Source organism: Hipposideros armiger, unplaced genomic scaffold (assembly GCF_001890085.2).
Source record: "Hipposideros armiger isolate ML-2016 unplaced genomic scaffold, ASM189008v1 scaffold_158, whole genome shotgun sequence".
Classification (NCBI taxonomy): domain Eukaryota; kingdom Metazoa; phylum Chordata; class Mammalia; order Chiroptera; family Hipposideridae; genus Hipposideros; species Hipposideros armiger.
In genome coordinates, this window is record NW_017731508.1 from 998,297 (window position 1) to 1,008,625 (window position 10,329).

The following is a 10,329-nucleotide window of genomic DNA, read 5'->3' on the forward strand; positions in this document are numbered from 1 at the left end:
AAGGCTAAAGTAATCAATACAGCATGGTACTGGCCTAAAACAGACATATAGGTCAATGGAACAGAATAGAAAAGCCAGTAATCAACCCATGCTTACATGGTCAATTAATCTATGACAAAAGAGGTGGGAATATACAATAGGGTAAAGACAGTCTCTTCAATAATGATGCTGGGAAAACTGGACAGATACATGCAAACAAAATGATGCTGGACCACCTTCTTACACCATATACAAAAATACACTCAAAATGGATTAAATACTTAAATGTAAGGCCTGAAACCATAAACTCTTAGAAGAAAACAGGGCAGTAAACTCTTTCACATCAATCTTAGCAATTTTTTTTGGGGGGGGTTGGTATGTTTCCTCAGACAACAGCAACAAAATAAAAGTAAACAAGTGGAACTACATCAAATTAAAATCTCTGCACAGCGAAGGAAACCATCAATACAATGAAAAGACAACCTACTGAGTGGGAGAAGATACTTGCAAATGATATATCCGATAAGAGGTTAATATCCAAAATATATAAAGAACTCATACAACTCAACATAAAAAAATTTCATTAAAAAATGGGCAATCACTTCATAGACAGTGTAATGCCTGACTACTGCACTATACACCTGAAGCTGATGTAGAATAATATTGAATGTCAACTACAATTTAGGGACTATAGTCAATGGTGTTGTAACAGCTATATATGATGTCAGAGGGGCTGTAGACTTGTTGGGGTTATCACTTGGTGAGGGATATAAATATCTAATCATTATGTTGTTTTGTACACCTGAAACTAATATAAAAAAATTTTCAAAAATGGGCAGAGGACCTGAATATACATTTTGACGAAGAAGATATACAGATGGTCAACAGATATATGGAAAGATGCTTAGCATCACTAATCATCAGAGAAATGCAAATAAAAACCACAATGAGATACCACCTCACACCTGTCAGGATGGCTACTATCAAAACGTCAATAACAAGTGTTAGAATGTAGAGAGACAGGAACCCTCATATACTGTTGGTGGGACTGTAAATTGGTGCAGACACTATGGAAAAAAGTATGGACTTTCCTCAAAAAAACTAAAAATAGAGCTGCCATATAATCCTGCAATTCCACTCCTGGGCCTTTATCTGAAGAAACAAAAACACTAATAGAAAAAGATATATGTAACGCTATGTTCACGGCAGCATTATTTACAACCTAAGTGCCCATCAATGGACATTTGGATAAAGAAGATGTGAACACACACACACACACACACACACACACACACACGCACGCACGCACTCAATGGAATATTACTCAGACATAAAAAATAAAATCTTGCCATTTGCAACAACATGGATGGACATAAAGGGCATTATGCTAAGTGAAATAAGTCAGACAGAGAAAGACAAATACCATATGATCTCACTTATATATGGAATCTAAAAAAACAAATAATAATAATAATAATAATAAAAAACCCAAAAAAACCAGAAACAGACCCATAGATAGAGAACAAGCGATGGTTGCTAGAGGAGAGAGGCATGGGGGGTGGGTGAAAAAGGTGAATGGGATTAAGAAGTACAAACTTCCAATTATTGACTGTTTTCCCTATCTGTACTTTATATCCCCATGTCTTCCAAATAAATAACTCAGGGGATGTAAAGTAGAGACAGCATGGGGGAAATTGTTAACAATATCATAATAACTTTGCATGGTGACAAATGGTTACTAGACTTAGTGTGATGATCACATCATAAGGTAGATACTGTCAAATCACTATGATGTACACCTGAAACTAATACAGTTTTGTCAACTATAATAAAAAATAAATATAGGGCCGGCCGAGTGGCGCGTTGGTTAAGCACTGGCTTGGGACGCCAGAGGGCCCCAGTTCGGATCCCACATATGAGGGCCAGTGACACTGCCCTCTACAGCAAGATGCTGAACAGCAGCTCAACCTGGAGCTGGGCTGCCGTGAGTTGCCGGCGACGGCGTAGGCTGCAGCCCCTGTGGCAGTGAGTTGCCATGGGCTACCGTATGTGGCCAGCAGCCAGCGTGAGCGGCCAGCAGCGACTGATGTGTCTCGCCCGGGAAGAGCGCAATGATGGTGCCAACTTGGGCCAGTGAAGCAACGTCCTCCACAACTAGACTGAAGAACAAAACGACAGCAACTTGTCTGTTCCCCTTCCCCCAATTCCCCAGCACTGTTCCCATCCCCCAATTCCCCAATAAAAATCTTAAAAAGAAAGAAAGAAAGAAAGAAAGAAAGAAAGAAAGAAAGAAAGAAAGAAAGAAAGAAAGAAAGAAAAAGATATGTACAGTTACTACTGGTATTTTACCAAGGAGCAGATGGAGACTTGGAAAGGTTCAGGACCTTGTCCAAAGAGACATGCTGGTAAGTGTGGTGCTGGGATTTTCAACTAGGTATGTCGGATGCGCAAGACTCTGCCAGTAGACAAGAGCTTAGCTTGCCTAGCTCTGAGGCATTTCAACTGACCTTTCTGTGACTGTTTTCACTTGTGCAGAACCAGTAAGTTAAATGCCATGGCTTCTAGGAACCTTTTGCAATGCTATGATGTCCTGGTTTGTTTCTTTATGTCTTTATTTTTTTATTGAATATATTTGACATATAATATTGTGAAAATTGAAGGTGTACAACCTGTTACTTTGATACACTTATATATTGTAGTATGATTGCCTTTGTAGCAGTATTTATTACACTACATAAATATAGTACAATACTGTTGTCTCTGTTCATTACACTGCTGTCCATCTTGCCCTCTTTAAAGTTCGCTTTACCATGGAGATAGTCCCCAGAGAGGTAACAACTGGGAACCCCCACGGAAGGATTCCAGACCTCAGTGTATGTCCTAACCAGCTGGTGGCCTTTTAAGAATACCTACCATTTTCCCCAAAAATAAGACCAGGTCTTATATTGATTTTTGCTCCAAAAGATGCATTTTATTCATTTATTCATGTACAAAAATATACATTTACTCAAATATAGTCATGTCTGGCTAACAATCTTAACTGGGGCTTATTTTGGGGTAGGGCTTATATTACAAGCACCCTGAAAATCATGCTAGGACTTGTTTTCCAGGTAGGTCTTATTTTGGGGAAAACACGGTATGTCCATGCTCCCTCACCAACTGCGCGCTATTTGGATAAAAACTTAGATTTCTTGACTCTCTTGAATATCCACAAGTTCCTCCAGCCCTGGGCTGTCTTTCCTACTGAGGGCAGTCAACACCTGCCCCTTAGGTGAGGCCTATGCGCTCAAACTGCCCACAATACCCCCTCCTCCCTAATCACACACAATCCACTTTAAGTAATTTAAGTTACTTGGCTGAGTTCTGTAGGCCATGCCCTCAGTATCCCCAGGTAAAACTTTTTTAAAACATTGATTACTGAACCCACTAATCTTCTGCAAGGAATCTTCCGTCTCTTTTCCATTTATTTATGTATGTGTATATGTACGGGGGGTGCCAAAAAAAAGTATGCACATTTTAGGAGATGTTATCTATGCTCAAGCAGTAATTCGCTGTCATCAGAAGTGCCTGGACGCTGATGGTAACCACTGTGAGCACCTCTTGTAATTGAAGAAGTCAAACTGACTTGTATTCATTTTTTGTTATATTGAGTATTACAATTAATACAGTTGTTTCCTTTCTTAAAACGTGTATACATTTTTTGGCACCTCCTGTATACACATATCTGTGTGCGTTATAATCCAACATGTTGTTATTTCTTTTGTTTCAGATGTCTCCACTTTGGGCATTGGGGAGCTCTTTTAGGTCTGCTCCTATGCCTTTCCAGTAAGTCTCTCCCCACTCCACCACAGTTTTTGTTTGTTTGTTTGTTTTGCGCTTCCATTGGCACTTTCTCGCTCTAGCCTTATCTTGTGTACCCCACCCCTGGAGGTGACTCGTTTTTCAAGAATCTCTGATTTCTTTTATTAGAGGAAGGCATTTAGAAACCAAGATTTGGGGGCTGGGTGTGCTCATTGCTGTTGGGTATATTTGCTGCTTCTCACCCCTGCCAGTGGACAGAGCTGGGAAATATACATACGAGTATGTAGACACACTCACAAACACATACGGGTTTATTCTTGCGTCTATTTGTCTGTGAATATAAATGTATTCCTTTAAAAAACTGTCCATATGGATACCTTCAGCTCCAACCCTTTCCATAGGATTCATACTAGCCTTGAGGATATCAGATTTTTAATCTTTGTATGGCTTCTTAATTTTAACAGTGGCATCAAGAACAGGGTGGAAAGGAAACTTCTCTTGATGGCTATTTTATAGATATTACTAAAAAACATCCCAAGCTCAGCATAACAAAAATGTCAGCATAGCCCCATGCTTAGTATTCTGCAGCCCCTTCTAAAATCTCCCATAACGTGGAACACACAACCTCAGTGTTCCTGGAGGTGGGGAGACATGCCTCGTTTCCCTTATCCTACAAACACAGTCTGTCTTTAGCCCTACGAAACAATGCCTATTGTAACAGTGAGCTGGTACTTGTGGATTCTAAATATGAGCCAAGACACTTCTCAGAGATTATAATCAGAACTTTACATGTGAAATCTTATTTTGAATTCAGGTACACAATTACTCACTCAGAGACTTAATTATACTGCCTTAGGATAGTATTAAAACAATAGTTTTAATTATTTTTGGGGAGGTTACAAAAGTAACCTGTTATCTTGTTAGGATGGTGAAGTGACTAGTCTTTTTGAGAACTTCACAGAAACAAATTAACCATCAGCTGTGAGGTTTACCTGTGATTCCTTCATGTTTATTCAGGAGGCAACCACATTTGGATGGGGTCCCCCTTCCCTTCATTACCCTTAATATTAGTAAATCTGGTTGTGCCTGGACGTGTCTTTATCAGCTCTAGAGGGAGCTGGAATGAGAATCCAACCAGGACAGCTCATGGGCTTCTGAAGTTGTGGCCCCTCAGTGGTTTGGAAAACATTCTGGGTTTGAAACAACAATACCTATAATTATGGAGGCGTCATTCCTTCCATAAAAAAGAAAACAAAACAAAGAAAGCAAAGCCCTTCTACTAACAAGGTGTAGTCATAGCATGTGTTCAGCCTTCCCAAACCTGTCTGGCATTTGTTTCTGGCCTGGTGAGGGATAGCTTCTATCTTTCTCCTGAGCACTCATAAAACAATACAAAGGTAAACAATTGGAGGGCAATTAGCAGTCTCTTTGGGGTAACAGGAAAGAGAAGTCACCCTGCTATTAATGTCAAAGAAATTAATCATGGTTTACATAGGTGATTTAGTGGCTTATCTTTGCAAGTGGTTGAAAACAAGGAGCCAACAAAGTTTACAAAAGACACCAGTTTGGAGAACCAGGAATGGCAGACAGCTTACAGGGCTATCTGTCAAGCAGTTTAAGACCTTAAAGATTATTGAGATGGTGCCTGTTATACGAGAGGCTACATGCACTGTAGGCCTGTGTTTCTCAAACTCTTTTGAGTGTGAGACTCACATGGACACTTTTTTTCAAGTGCAGATTTTGATTCAGTAGGTCTAGGGAGTAGGCAGAGCTTTTGCGTTTTTTAGCACTGTCAGGTGCTGCCCATGAGGCAGGTCAGCAGATCTCATTTTGTACAGCAAGGCTCTAGAGCAGCGGGTCTCAACCTTCCTAATGCCGCAACCCCTTAATACAGTTCCTCATGTTGTGGTGACCCCCAACCATAAAATTATTTTCGTTGCTACTCTATAACTAATTTTGCTAGTTATGAATCATAATGTAAATATCTTTTTGTTTTCTGATGGTCTTAGGCGACCCCTGTGAAAGGGTCATTCGACCCCCAGAGGGGTCGCGACCCACAGGTTAAGAACCGCTGCTCTAGAATATTCTAGTGTCTCTGGCAGAGACACTAGGATCAAGTGTCTAGGCTCATACTCCTTTTATGCATCTCAAAGTTACCAACATGTTGCGTTGCTAATGTTCAGGGGTTAAAAGGACTTTTTGGAGTGGAGGTACTGGGTCAGATTCTTTCTTGTGCGTTGCAGTTTATAGAGATTACAATGCATTGGGCCCCACAGCAAAGAGCTATGGAGTAGTTATCAGCAACCAGGACCGATTAGAAAAACATGAAAATATTTGCAGGCCATGTTTATTTATGTCTATAGAACTGCGCCCTTAAAAGGAAAAAAGCAGGAAATGCAATCTTTATAACTAAAGCCCCTCTTTGTGGTTAGAACTTCAGAAAATGCACTATTGTCTCTAGTTTTAATGCCGAGCCTCTGAATGGGTTTTGTTGTTGGGAAAAAACCCTAAAACTGGGGTCTTTCACCATTCCTTGACTAGCTTTTCAAGCCACTCAATTATCAAATGTGGTTTGTCTCAGAGTGCCTGATAATATTGTATACTTTAAAACAAGAGATCCGCTGTTGCTTTTTGGTGTGGACATATAGACATCAGCATGCAGAGGACACACTTCTCTTGCTACTTATTCTGAAATACATGATTTTCATTAGCCATTTTTCTTTTGTGGGAAGGAAAGAGGAGTGCAAGCTTTCATTTAAACAGCCTGACCACTTTTACTAACCTCTCCCTTCTACTTCCCGCCTCTCCTCCCAACCCTCCCCACCTGGATATCTGCCACACCTGAGCGATAGGTAAGGGTGAGTAGGGGCTAATTTGATCTTGACCCTCTGTGGCCTCAGTCTCTCCTCTGTCTGTAAAGGGGTGTGTAGGTTGGCTGTCTCTGAGAAGCCTGGCAGGCCATGTAATGTGTGAGGATGGGTGACACATCCCTTTTGTAAAGTGCAAAGCACGAGATGGAAATACTCAAAGGAACTTAGTCGGGGCAACTGGGTTCTAATCCTTGTCCAACCACTAACCAATTATTTGGCCTTGGAGGGTGATTTAACCTCCCTGGGCCCCAGCTGTCTACTCTGTAATGTGATATACTTGGTTATTCCTGTTTCTCAAAGTGTAAAAGTCTTACCACTGGGATGACAGTAGATAACATTGAATCACATATTGAAAATGATACTCTCTCTGCAAACACTTTTGATTCTCTGGTTGGTCACAAAAACAAAGAGAAAACAATGTTCTCTGTTGATACGCATGCCTTTAATACTTCTCAGCACTTGCCACTCTTTAAAAAAAGTTATTTTTAATTTTTATATATTTTTGCCTCTCTTTCTTTCTAACAAAGAGAAATCAATGATTGTTTTTACTGTGATTGTTTTTAATTTATGGAGGGTGGTACTGATTTCCCATTTAAAGTAGTAATAGAAAAATAAATAACGTAGATTGATTTAAAGGAGAACGAATATTCAGTACAATTATCATAATAACTGTACTCCAGTGAGTACAGCATATTAATTAATCAGGAATTATTATGTTATGTAGCTATGGCAAAAATTAGGAAGATGGTAATTATAGTTTAAGAGATACTGAATGAGGCGATTTAAAGTTTCTGTTTACTCTGAACTTAGAGGAGCATTCAGGTGTCTCATTAAGTGGCAAATAGCTACTCGTTTCTGTTCCCCCAAATGCTCATCTATTCATTGACACAGTATTTGCAGAACAAAGTTGGTGTTTGACTAATAGTCAATAGTATATGGCACAGCACTAACATTTCTCATAGCTTTGGGGACATTTTGGCCATAGTTAACTATAGTTTACGAATTTTGCATTTACAATACTCTCCCTCCCCATTACTTAAGATATAACAAAATGAGGACAAGCCCCTTTGCTTTCGTGTAATTAAAAATGAAATGTCAGGAACATGTTTAAAAAGGGATTTCTATTTGTTTTACCACCGAAAGGTGGCGTCCTACCCCCATGCCCTTTATTTAAAAACCCTTGCTTTAATTTAACAAAAAGAAACTTCCAGTTGATTACTGATAAAGAAATTAAAATGTGCTCCCTATGAATGTAACGTGACAGTGTTGAAAATGGACAATATGTTAAGCTGTAGTTAAGTTTCCCTCTAATGTAAGCCAAATGGACACGGAGCTCTTCAGTAAGGCGGCGTTACACACAACAGTAAGTACAATATATCACGGGATTTATAACCAGGATTTCTTTTTGTCTGCTCAACTTGTTGCCAATTTGCCTTTGGCCCCCACTTTCAAGTGAATGTAGAAAGATCTTTTTAGTATGGCAATTCTAATAATTTTTTTAAAACGCACTGTTCAATCTGAAAAACAAGATCAAAGCATGAATTGTTCTTTACAGACGAGGAATACATTTGTCACATTTAAATAACTTGCTATTCCCTGGAGTTGTAACTCAGCAACCCAACATATACCATAAACATGTTGTACCTGGCATAAACATTTTAGAAATGAAAAAACAATCCCCCCCACTCCCTACCAAGAGACTGGCTACTTTGTAGATTTCCATTTAATTCCATGTGAATTCAGCATATGGAATTTCCAGTGATGTTAAAGTGTTGGGAACATTAACGGAGTTGACATAAAGCTTTTAATCAGTGTCTAGGTCATAGTAAGCATTCAGTAAATATCAGATGTTATTACTGACACCTGCAGACTGTGAGCTTCTCAAGGGCAGGAATTTTATTTATTTTTGCATTCCTCAGTGCCTCCAATATGGTCTAGAACGTAGGAGTGTCATTAATGTTTTAATGTCTCGACTCAAAGACAACATGAACCCTAGCCTCTAGGAACCTGGGAAGTTCTACTGAAACTAAAATGCATTTTCTTTATCTAGATTCTAGTCTAAAAGATCTGATGGGTGGTCTAGTCTCGATAGCATGGAATCTTGTGCAGAACATATTCAATATAAATCCTGCTATGCTGGAATTACTTTAGCACAGTCGCCCTTTCTCTGGATTTATTCTGTAGCATCAGTGAATGGCTTTGTTATTTTTGTTGCACTTGCAAAACAGATACAATTCTAAAGGGGTAGCCTTATGCTATTATTGAAATTGAGATTTAGAATTTTGTAAATAAATGCTTAACAGTGTGTGTGTATATGTATATATATATATATATACTCAAAATAATTTATAATATCCTTTTCAAGGTATTTATTATCTACAACTGTGCTGGTCTCAAGATCAATGAGACAGCACTCCCCCCCCCCTCCCCCAGGTACTTTGTAGGGTTCCACAGGGTGGCTTTCAGTATATTCTCATAAATAGTTGGTCAGTAGCTGGAAATACTGGCTTGGGAATTTGGCAGCATCTGGGGCGAGGGGTCTGAAAAAAATTATTTCTGTTAACAACAACAACAACAACAACAACAACAACAATCCATAGAGCCCTGTATCTTTCTAAGTCACATTTTGGAAACAAAAAGTCATCTTCTTTTTCTATTTGTGTTGATAAAAATGAGACTAGTGTCTTTTGTTTTATACATTTATATATACATTTCAAAACATTTCATTCAGGCTCCTAATTTATTCTTTCAAATTTCTAAATTCCACCAAACTTCAAACAGCACAGAGAAAAAAGAAAATCACACCTTTTCAAAGAATTGGACAAAGCTTTTTGAAAGTGACTGCTGTCATGGAGAGCAGGTAATCTGTGTTAAACAACTGATTGACATGCTAGCCCCTGGGCGTTTTCCTAAGAGAAACCGTGGCAAGAACACAGCGCCTGATGCAGACACTGTCCCCCAAAGTCGATCTAACTACACATTCCTGCAGTGACTCTGACAAGGACAGGAGTGGGGGGTGAGGGTGGAGGGGGGCTCGTCCCACATTACACTCGCCTAATTCAAACTACATACAGGGGGGAGAAATCCCTTGCTGGCTGGTTTCTGTTTCCTTGCAAACAGGGGTTTGTCCTTCTGTTGAACTTTCACCTCCCGAACTCGCCTTCTTTCATTGGACAAAGTGCAGAAAGAGAGACCGAGGGAGGATGGGAGAGGAGAAAGGGGGCTGAAAACACCACCCTCACCTCCCCCTCCTTCAACTGTCACTGATGGCAAAACACTTTCACTTTTAACCGGAGACTCACATCCTTCCCTATCCTCTCCTCTTCCATATTTTTAGCTCAGAAACCAAGCAAATTGCCATCGCATTCCCATCTTCGTCCCTAGATAACATTCTGCCTCTCGTTTTGTTTTTTTTTCCGGCGTCTAAATGGGCCCCCCTTTCCCTATCTTCTGAGGAATCCCGCCTCCCCCCTTGCCCCTTATTTTCCAGGTCTTTCTAGCCAGATCCTTCTTTCGCCAGGGACTAGTCTGGCATTCCCTTCCTCTCCAGTCTGCGGGGCTCTGCTTCCCTCTCTTATCCACCCAGCCTGGACGCCCCTCACTCCCACCTCCCGGGACCCCCTCTCCCTAGCCCGCGCCCCACCCCCTTTCTCTGGCAGTTGCAGGTTTTTTTTTTTTT